This window comes from Mytilus edulis, chromosome 12 (assembly GCF_963676685.1).
Source record: "Mytilus edulis chromosome 12, xbMytEdul2.2, whole genome shotgun sequence".
Classification (NCBI taxonomy): Eukaryota; Metazoa; Mollusca; class Bivalvia; order Mytilida; family Mytilidae; genus Mytilus; species Mytilus edulis.
In genome coordinates this window covers 18308186-18320234 of record NC_092355.1, presented here as the reverse complement: position 1 = coordinate 18320234, position 12049 = coordinate 18308186, and positions in this window count along the sequence as shown.

The following is a 12049-nucleotide window of genomic DNA, read 5'->3' as shown; positions in this document are numbered from 1 at the left end:
CGTCCGAAGCACTTTTCTAGTGATTTCGAATGCATGTCGATCTTTCACTTCTCGAAATAATAGTTTGAACATACATAAAGTAAAGAAAAACACATATCATCATGATTGACCTATAAATATCATTTCACTTACCACTACTTCTAAATCTAAAAATAAAAACGAAAAGTCTTTAAGTCAAAGAAATTTGTCATCTGTAGCACACATGCAACAAAAGAAAAATGCGAAATGTCCAAATTTTCAACTTATAGCCCATAAAATATTGAAAGATATTTTAAATACGAATTAAAGGAATGCATCGTAAATGTCAGCGACTCAACCACAATATACAACATATCAAACTGACCATCTAGAGGGCACCATAGTCGTCAACCATCAATAGTGTTTATGTACACGCTATGTTCAGCTCTAAGTTGTATACTTTGAATTTTTTGTTTAAAAATTCCAATAGGGAACATAAAAGATTTAATTACACCTCATGTAAGAATACTGGGTTTTGATTGGTTGATAGCCAGTGTATTTTTCACCAATTTCTGTTATCAAATGAATATCGTTCTTTTTTTAACGCCGCTGGGGTATAAGCAAAAAGGATATGCCTGTTTTACTCTCTCTCTCTCTCTCTCTCTCTCTGCCATGGTATTTGCCAAAAAATACTCTATCCGACTGGATGCGTGTAACGTCACGATCATCAATGCGTTTTTGAAAGTTAACATTCGGTGTAATTAAACAGATAAATCATTTTCTTGAGGGGTATTTACGAAAAATACCTCTCCTTAACAATATCTATATGTTTAAAATACTTTTAATTTAACAATATAAGGAGAACAACGTCTTTCATGTAAATTAGTTGTCGAAGGGCAGGGGAAAGTACAAAATAGAGTCAAATTCTAAAAGAACAGACAATAGACCACTTTCGATTTTGTCCGTCACCGGACAAAACTCGATAGTTATGCGTGCCTTTATGATGTCATTTGCCAGATAGAGGATATCGTCTGTATCCCTTCACTATAAACGTTCACCAAGCGTCAATTATTAGAATTCAATTTGCCGATTAATTCGTGCAATATAGCTTTATAGTTTTCCAACCACTCGCTTGACATTAGAACGGGAGTGACGACGCCCATAAAGGCACACATGATGCTCACTAAAACCAGAGTTTTTGACGGAAATGCATGAACTCGAAAGTTGTCTATTTAATAAACACATACTCATATATTCAAAGGAAAACATATTCCTCAGCTGAAATCGATTGTGATGTGATTGTAGACTATAAGAATTTCTCTCGAATCGACTTTTGTTCCTAAAAACAAGCGACATACGCAACATTTTTTCAAGTTGTAGCTACCAAAGCAGATAAAGCCTGTGGAAATCGACTCTGCAGTTTGGAACATGCAGTTACAATTCGAAAGTGAAGCAAGATGTTTTTATTTTTATTTTGATAGTCAAATAATAAACTCTGAGCAAAAACACGTAGAACTTAAGCAATGTATTTCATGTATCAATAACTTGATGTAAATTCGATTCATTTTTCAATTTTCAATTGTAGATTTTTGATTGGTCTAGAGGAGAGGGTAAAATTTTTTAAAAATATAACCCTCTCAGCCATGTGTTAGAGTAAATTGTCATACATTTAGTAGTAAATACAGTAGTTTTAAATATTTGATAAATAGTCTACTGTTTAATTCATATCGCGCAACTTTGATGCGCACCCTTTATCATACCCTTTATCACACCCCTTCCTTTTATCGCACCCTTTATCACACCCCTACTCCTATTTTTTTTTACATTAACTCCGTTTAAATTAATGCAAGCTTCTTCAAAATTTTATTTCTCCTGAAAATGGGTCCGAAATTAACGGTTATTCGGGCGTGACGCAAATTATTTATTAATTGTTTGGAATGTGACGTCACAAACGTCGAGTTTTCATATTTCTGACATACGGGATGCAACTATAAAAAAGAACTAAATGAAATACCATACAAAACACACACACAAAAATACAACAAACAAAATATTTTTAAAACAACAGCACGCAAATTGTAAGGTAAATTAACACCCTCGTATTAGCCAATCAAAAGATGGGATTTTAACGTGAAGTATAATAATGTAGATTAAACTACGTGCATTGATTTTGCCGAGTCCGAGTTATTAGAATATATAATATTTATCTTACACTCTCAATAGTGACAATCAAACACACAGTTATTTCATCAAACTGATGTCGAACTGTTTTGCTCAGATTGAACCAACTTTGTACATGTTTGGCTTTTTAACCATTTTGATAAGAGCGTCACTTGTCTGGCATACTGAATTATAATCCTGGTACCTTTGATAACTATTGCAAAGCATTAGAATACAGTGCATCAAGTAGACTGTCAGACAATGAGCGTTCTTCATAATGTTTTTTAAGAATTTGTAAAAGTAATACACATAGCTAAGCATAAAAGTTTTGACATATCTATTACAATAAAAATACCTGTTGTTCCAAGTGGAATAATTGTATTTTTTGTCGTCAATTTATTGGTTGATGGACGTCCACTACTATTAGTCGATTTTCGACTTGTTCCTCCAACTGCAAGGGTAATTATAAATGGTAAGTATATTTTAATAGTACAATAACTAATGCTGGTATAGCGACATGAATCAAACTAATTATCATCACTTAATTACAAAATACGTCAAATTAAAAGAGGGGAGAAAGATACTAGTGGAACAGTCAAACTCATAAATCGAAAATAAACTGACAACACCATGGAAGGGTAAGCAGATCTTGCTCCACATGTGGCATGCGTCACACATATGAAGTTTGAAAAGCAAGGTTCGAAATTCGAAATGCTACAGGTATAGGAATAAGAGGATTAACATTCGATATCCAGAATATCACGAGTATTCTCCTCTTTGAAACAAAAATAAATCATTGAAACTATTTTAACTGGAAACGAAGAACGGATTTGTTTTTGCAAAAACAAATTTCACAAAAAAAGGTTCTGACGTCGAACAATCATATATTTGCCTCAGCTTTTTTTTTTAACTTCTTTTTTATTTTTTGAGATTTTTTTTTTATTATTATTTATATTGATGTTATTCGTCGTTTCTGTGAGTAAAATAGTACCTGTAGTTTCTGGTAGAACTATTGTGCTTCTTGTCGTCATTTTATCAGTTGATGTATGCCTTCTTGTAGTAGTCGATTCCTCACAAGTTATTTCAGCTGAAAAGATGATAAAACCAGGAAAGCAGATTTCTGGATCACTTCTGTTGGTATAGTGACATGTTTGTTTAGTGATTCTTATCATTTTATTACAAAGAAACTGAATAACTGGACCCTTGATGTTGAAAGGGAATAAAAAGAAATAACTAGTGCATTTATTCCTGGTACAAACTCACTTATTGTAATCATTCCTGGTACAAAATCACAAATGTAATATTTCCAAATTCAAAAGCACTAGTGTATATAATCATGCACGGTACACACGCACATTCGAGTGTAATCATTCCTGATTCTAAAGCACTAGTGTTTATAAACATTCACGGTACAGATACACAAGTTTAATTATTCCAGATTCACTTGTGTGAACACTTTTGGATGAAAAAAACTAGTTTACTTAATCCATGTTTTACATAAATCAACTATGCAAGTCTTCGTTAATTAAAACTACCCCCCCCCCCCCAAAAAAAAAAAATACCATGTATTTCTACTTCAACAAACCCTCTTTCGAATCTTATGCTGAGTGATGGATATTACATTGGACCAGAAAAATGGTGATTTTTTGTTGGTGTATGAACAAACACTAGGAATTTTCATCTATCGGATAAGATACACTGGTAGAATCAAACTGCTGTTTTAACATCATGTCCAAATATTAATAATTACATAACACATAACTATATAAAATGTACTTCTGTCCGAACCGTAGTTTATCTAACATAAACATGCTTACTTGTATAATCAGCACAAATTCCACAGAACTTTGCACAGTTATCTTCCCTAAATAATTTGTACACAACGTTGGTACATAAATCTGCATCATATTCGTAACAGTTTGATATCTTGTCTAAACAAGGAACACGGATGCATGTACCTGAAACTTTAAAATAATAAATCTTTTCAATATCATACAATTATACATGTATAGTGCTGATCAAAGTATGTTGATCAAAATTGATTATTTCATCGAGGACGGAGTCGAGGACACTGTAGCAGGAATACATGTTTTCACCCTGGTTGACCCATTCTGTAGAACCTTTCTATTGAAATATGTAACGCTTAAGCCCGCAAGACGTTGTAGTTATAAAACTTTGCTCAGTGCTCGAAGCACAAAAATAATGCTCGAAACATGAAGTCCAACATTTTAATTGGTTGATTTTGAGGTATAAGTACAAAAAAACTGACTCGAAAAATTGATCAAGGCCAGGTGACGGATTTTCACGCTGTGTTGAGGGCCCATTGGATTTCTTCTTTCTGCCATTTGGTCTGAACGTTACTCTTTGACATATTCGCCATTTTCTTTCACAATTTTATTAACATTGAATCTGTGTCACCTGATATCATGTTTAACAAATAAAAACCAATCAATCAGACCTGCATAAGATTCGTATGTAAGTGCTGACATCTATTTTCTGACATTGTTTTGACAACAAACTCCCAAGTTTCAGATCGTTTGCCTCAGTGGAAATAAGAATAAAGCTACATGTACGCCATTTTGGTGCTTTTCAATGATTGTGTGTCATAACTTTTTATATCAGATTGAGAATGCAAAACGATTTGTCATTTCAAAATATAACAAGGTTTCTACTAGATTATTTTTCTCAAGTCAGTTATTGTCTTCTCGAAACTAAAACCCGAAGGTTCAAATTCGTAATGCCTGTTACATTTGTGTACTATAGAACGACAGAATTAAAGGCAAAATGATCTTTTTATTTATGAATGAGTTTAAATATTCCTTTGGTATCTTTCGCCTCTCTCTTACCCGCGGAAAATGCAAAATGTTTCATCCCGTGCGACATATTACATTCTGTTAAAAAAAAAATTTCAAACAAATAGAAATATTGACTGTGAAGCAATAGTTATGTTCAACTCTTTGATATGAGTTCACGTCTATTAATATATGCTCATTTTTTTTTAACTCGTTTAAAAACTTATGCCTTTTTGTTTACCCTTCTGAAAGATAATTTTTACAATTACAATGCTATACGCTAATAATCATATTGCTTTGATTACTACTAGATGACGTTTTGATGAACCGATTTATTTTATTTTCGTCACAAGCCAAAGGTTTGAATTATTATTAAAAATCTTACCTCTTTCAATAACTAAACATAACAATACAAATGTCTTCATTATTTGATCAGTTTCGTTTGTATACCCAGTTTACTAAAATGAAACTTGTATTTATAGATGTTGTTTTCGTTCAATTTGCATTTGTTATCAACTGTACCAAGTACTTGAGAAGATAAATGTAGCCCCTAAAAGCACGAATGGTTAGACATAAAACCATTGTTTCATACATTCTTCCATAATTTATGTCGTAGTAAAACTTACTATTTTTCTGCTATCAACCTAAATTCGTCCACACACTTCCTTGATTAAAAAGTCATTTAGATACGGTCCAGCATGCAGTAACTAAGAGAGAAGATTTTAAATGAAGACCCAAGTCCATAGTGTCGTAACAAATTGACAGTCGGGTCTTTATTTAATCATTCTTTAGTAGCAGTGCCTTTCAGCTTTATTTTTTAGGGAAACAAAAGGTCATTTGATAATCATTATTTAGTAGCAGTGTCTTTCAACTTTATTTTTTAAAGGAGACAAAAGTTCATTTGATTTTAAAAGAGGATAATGACATTGAGATTATAAATTTTAAATTGATTTGAAATAAACTAGCTTGTCTATTAAATATCTTTCTCGTGTTTAACCTTAATGATTCTTTTTTTCCTGGTTGTTTTTTCACAGTAGGGGGTAAACTATCGAAGGTTTTCCTTTAAAAACAAATAATTAATCATTTAGATTGACAGATTTAATGCTCTCAAATATAATTAAAATTTTCAGTATTCGTTCGGATCTTGGTGTAAAAAAATGCATTTACAAATATTACAATTACAGTAACCAACGCCCTTCAACAATTCATAAAAATCCCTATGAAAATATTAAAATCCCATTCCTTTATCTTTACAAAAAAAACTCATTCACTAACAGTTTTTCCTATAGTTATGTAATACCTTTCGGGGCCATGTGAGCTTATTCCATTACTTGGCATCCGTCGTTGTACGTCGTTTGTCGACGTCGTGGACTATTTCAGGAATCTTCTCGTCTGAAACGTCTTCGTGAAATAACTTCAAACTTCTACTGAATGTTCCTCATGGTACTAAAATTATAAATTGTATTCGAAGTATTGATCCAATTTCAAACATGGCCGTCCGAGCTCAAAATAGAACATATGGGTCAAATACAGTTGTTGGCTTATATCTCAAAAACTAAAGCATTTTTAAAGAACCAAAAAACTTTTTGTTGGGTTACTTCGGCTCAATTAGTTATTTTTAGGAAATTCTCATCGGAGTTCAGTGTTTTACTCTTTGCAGTTTTTTGCTTTTGGCTGATTATTTGTGAAGATAAAGACATACGGTAAACATCAAAATTGTTTAACAAAATGAGATCTTCAAAAATATTATTTTGACCAAAATTGTCAATCGACCCTTCTAAGGAGTCATTGCCCATTATAGACAATTTGTTCATCATGTTTGCTAACATTCAAAATCTTCTCTGAAATTACTGGGCCTAATACTTCTAAACTTTAACTGAATATTTCTTATGTTGACTGGTTTATCTGCATCATACTCCTGACAATTTGATATCATGTTTAAACAAGGAACAAGGATATGTATGTTTGAATGATAATTAAATCATTACAATACGATAGAGTTGGTCTAAGATGTCCCATCTTGTTCCACACAATTTATAACTTTCAAATAGAGATTATACACCTAGTTTGTTAATTTTTAAAATGCTGATTCAAAGTTTAGTTCCTTTTTAAAAATTAATCGTAACAGTATTATTTCTTCATCTTTTTTCAATTTTACCGTGTAGAACGTAGTGTTGGTTATGTTTGCGATTTAGAAGCAAAGACAAACGGTCAAAGTTATTAAAAGTATATGTTTGTTCTTCTAAGAGACCTGATAGCACCAAAAAAGGTTGCATTCAAGGTACCGACCAATGATATATTTCTAGTAAGCAGAAAGAGACTTCCACAGTGCATAGTCTTCTCAAACACACTCCACGCGTTTCCATGTAGAAACGATTAAGACTTTAAATGCTAAATTTTGGATGAATGACATTTAGAATGGAAATGGGGAATGTGTCAAAGAGACATCAACTCGAACAGTGGCAAAACAACTACTTTTTGGTAGCTTACTTTTTTTTATTTATTATATTAGAAATTAATATATATCATAGAAGCATACCCAACGTGTGCTTATCATTTAACATGTCTTTGTCTTAATCAAGATGTTATGTGTTGCTTGCGGTGGCAGAATTTACATCTCACGAGGATGATGCATTCATAAAAACGAAGCTAATAAGCATTTAATTTTGTCTTAATCAAGACGAGGTTAATAAGCCTTTACCTTTATCTTCAGCAAAACGAGGCTAATAAGCCTTTACTTTCATCTTAAGCAAAACGAGGCTAATAAGCCTTTACTTTTATCTTAATAAAAAGGGGGATAATAAGCTTTTACTTTTGTCTTTATCAAAAAATAAGAACATTACAACCTGTGTAGAAAAGCGATCTCTAAAATCATCTAGTAGACATAATGTCCGATTCTGAGCTGTGGATGGCCTTTTTCCTGTCTTACATGCTCCCCGTGCAGTAGGAATTTGTTTTCACCCTTATCGACCCATTCTGCAGAGCATATCTTTTAAAATATGGAACGCTGAAGCCTGCTTCCTGGTGCGATGTATTATGCCTGTGTTAAATACCTATTAGTGGCCTTCTTTTTTGTCCATTGGACCGTTGTTGTGAATTTTGTGTCATCTGATGTTCAGCAAATAACAAACAACCTATCAATCAAACCTGCATAATAGTTATCAAAGGTACCAGGATTATAATTTAATACGCCAGGCGCGCGTTTCGTCTACATAAGACTCATAAGTGACGCTCAGATTAAGATAGGTAGTAAGCAAAAAAAGTAAAACGTTGAATAGCATTAAGGACACAAAATTCTAAAACGTTGTGCAAAATACGGCTACGGATAAGATTCGATATTTTCATGTTTAAATGCTGCCATTTGTTTTACCAGGTTGTTTTGCCATTAAAAATATATTGAGTATCCGTATCGTGATCTTTGAAATCCACCAAGGCTTTGACTCCCACGATTCAGATCGTTTGCTTCAGTGGAAATAGGAATCTGTCTACGTCACTGGGCGGTTTCTAATGATTCGGTATCACAACTTTATTAGTATGTTCATTCCGATATAAAAAGTGTATATATAGAAATCTTAGGTAACATTTACATATATAGTTGGAACAAACTATGTCAATATTTGCGTATTACAAAATTATATCTTTTTTGTTTGTTTACCTAACTGAAAGATTAATGATACAATGTAGTTGTAGGCGAACGATACCAAAGGGACAGTCAAACTCATAGATCGAAAACAAACTGACAACGCCATGGCTAAAAAAAGACAAACAGACAAATAATAGAAAAAAAGACACAACAAAGAAAACAAAAGACTAAGCAACACGAACCACTAAACACTGGGGTTATTTCATCTACTCCTGGAGGGTAAGCAGATCCTGCTTCACATGTGGCACCCGTCGTCTTGCTCATGTTATTCAAAATCCGGTAAATAGAATATTTCGTGAAAAGGAAATGAGGTTGTAGCTACGACATGAAGAACATATCCGATTTCATCTGTGAAACGGTTATTCCATAACGGAATCAATATCTATAGAGGAAAGTGAAGTTAAAGGACATTTCTAAAGCGGAAAGTAGTGTTAAAGGATATATTTCTAACTGCTTATCTTTCTTCTGTAGAAGTTGCGGTATGTAGTCAGCCTCTAGAGTAAACCACTATCGGATCAAAATCATAATGTTTTAATAAGATGAAGCTTTGATGAAACGATTTTTTTCTTTTTGCTCCACAAGGTTTTAAACTATTTTCAAAAGTTGATCTCTATCAATAGCTATACATAAACATACAAATGTCTTCAATATTGGTTCAGTTACAATATTATACGCAATTTGCTAAAGTAGAATATGTGTTTAAAAATGTTCGTTTCAATTGTTTTCGTTTATTTTGTTTTTGTTACCAATCGTAGCAAGTATTTAGGAGAATATATTCAGTCACTTAAAGCACGAATGTTTAGACATCAAACAGTTGTTTTAAACATTCTTTTATATTTCATGTAGTAATAAGACTAAAACTTTTTCTAGTACTTACCGAAATTTGTCCACACATATTTTGGGGGTATTTGTGTGCGTACAGTGTCAGAAAAACACATTTCAAATGTTTTTTTCCCCCGATTTAATGATCGCCTTGATATCTGCAAAAGGGACTTTTTAAGAACGTTAATTATTACTCTAACGAAAAATCGTAGCTTCTTTATCATTGTATGTAACATATTATCTACAAACTAAATTCAATCAGCGTACGGGAGGTTCATGTCTATCCTGTTATCGCTACTTAAATCAGCTGTTAAATTATTCTCCCTATGAATATTGAATCAGTCAGTGTTGATTTCAAAAGTGCAAAGTAATCTTTACATTTAAAACGCCTCGTTTCTTCAACGACAGTGTAGAGAAAAGAAATTTCAAGACATTTAGTGAAAAAAATAGAGTGTACTTTTATTCATGTCTATGCTGTTACCAACAATTTTGATTAATTACACCAACAGTATGCTTGTAAAAAGTGCAATAACGTGTTGGAAACCAAATTAACAATAAAAAAAAACATAATCACTTCACCAAAGGGAGAAGTTATTTCACAACAGCAATAAAAAACGACAAAATTTTTCTATCCTGTTATGTCTATCCTGTTACTTTGGTTGCTATGGTAACAGTAACAGGATAGACAATTGTAGACAAAAACGTCGTTAAATCTTTTATCTTACAATATAGGTGCAAAACGAATGAAATATTTCGTTGTTTGAACTCATCTTAAGGATATAACGTCTTAATCTTCCCAATTAAGCATTTGCAGGTGCAATACTGATATCGGTAACAGGATAGACAAAAAGGTTACAGGATAGACTTTTATATAGTGATATATCAGAAACGTACGTTCCTATTACCAATGAAATAAAGAGAAAAGTAAACTAACTTATGAGGGATTTAATTGATGTTGGGTTTGTTTGAAAGGGTGAAAAAATGCCGAACAATATAAATTGCTATCTTAGACTTGCATTACTGGTGATAATTTTTACAACCTTTGAAAACCAATTTTTAGGGGCATTTTTCTGGACCTTTTGGATTATTGCTCTTCATCTTTTACATAAGCTTTAGATTTTGGCCACGAGCATCACTGAAGAGACATGTATTGTCGAAATCCGCATCTGGTGCAAGAAAATTGGTACCGTTATTTTATTTCAGTACAACCTGGAAAATTGGCAAATAATCTAGTATTTTACAGAATGGATATATAGAAGTTTACCCTCTTGAAAACCATCTAATTGGCTACGTAAAACAAGCTTAACATTTTATGTAAACCTTTCTTAATAACCCAAAATTTCTTTTGAAAATGGTAACAGGATAGACAAAGTATTATACCACCGATCAAAATCGTTTCAAAATATCCTTGTATGACATCATTAAGATTGCATCTTTTAATATATTGTTCTTAAAGTACTGTTTGTTTTGATTTCCTTATGAAGAGAGTTGTTTGAATATTAAGTAACTTTTAATAAATTTTTCAATTTCAAAATTCGACATTGTTTATAAATGACCCATATAATATATTGACCTACTTTAGAAACGCAACACTAGATTATTCTTTTCAATTCCCAGGCATGTATATATTATGAACAAATAATTAATAATTTAAATTGACAGTTTTTATGTTCTCATACATAATTTGTTGGGATCATGTTGTAAACAAACATAAAACAATATGTTACATTTATAGTAACTAACGACCTTCAACATATAAAAATCCCATCCCTTAATCTTTACACAACAAATTCATGCATCAGCGTTTTTTCTGTATTTTTTTTTTTTTTTTTTTTTTTTTTATTATTATTATTCATTTACTTGAAATAACTGTATAAGAACAATTTGGGTTTTTTTTTTTCCTTTTTTTTATTATTTTTCCTGTTTTGTTAGGTGTTGTTTTATCTTTACTGCATTTTTTAAACCATATTATTTTCACTTTAATCACCGGTTTATCAAAGGTATGAATGTAGGTTAAATATGTCATTATTTAAGTCTGATTTTTTTTTTTCGATGAATGAAACACTACAGTTTTCGGCCGTACATTACATGGAGGCATGTTGGTAGTTGTCTCCTTTTGCGGGCTGACAAAAAAAGTAAAATTGAAAAACAGAAAAACAGAAAAGAAATTAAATGGTTGAAATCATGCATTATCGGAGATCAACATTTTTATCCCTCTGATTGGAAGCATCACCAAACATCTCAATGACAGGTTCCCGAACGATGTAAAGTCAATACTTTACGGACTTAAGTTAAAATGTTTTGTAAAAGACACTATATGCTCTATAGCTAATGAGTATATAAATGTTATCCTGTACCCTGACGACTGGAAAAATTAGATTCACACTTGGAAAAATTTACGTCTATTAAGCGGTTTGTGTCAAAATGTACAATAAAGCAAGCAATCAAACACTCATACTTTATCATTTACATTCAGAACCACGTCTCGGTCCTTACAGCTCAAAGAACGGTATGGACCAGCTCCTGATTATCCGTCAGCTACCATAAATGCACAAACGGTTCAAAGACAAACTAGTTTAGGAAGCCCCCGTACACTAAACCCGCGTCACTCTGAAACCAATTGTGGATCGGTGAGTTTCATATGATCCACAGACGTCTGAGGTCTATGTGAATC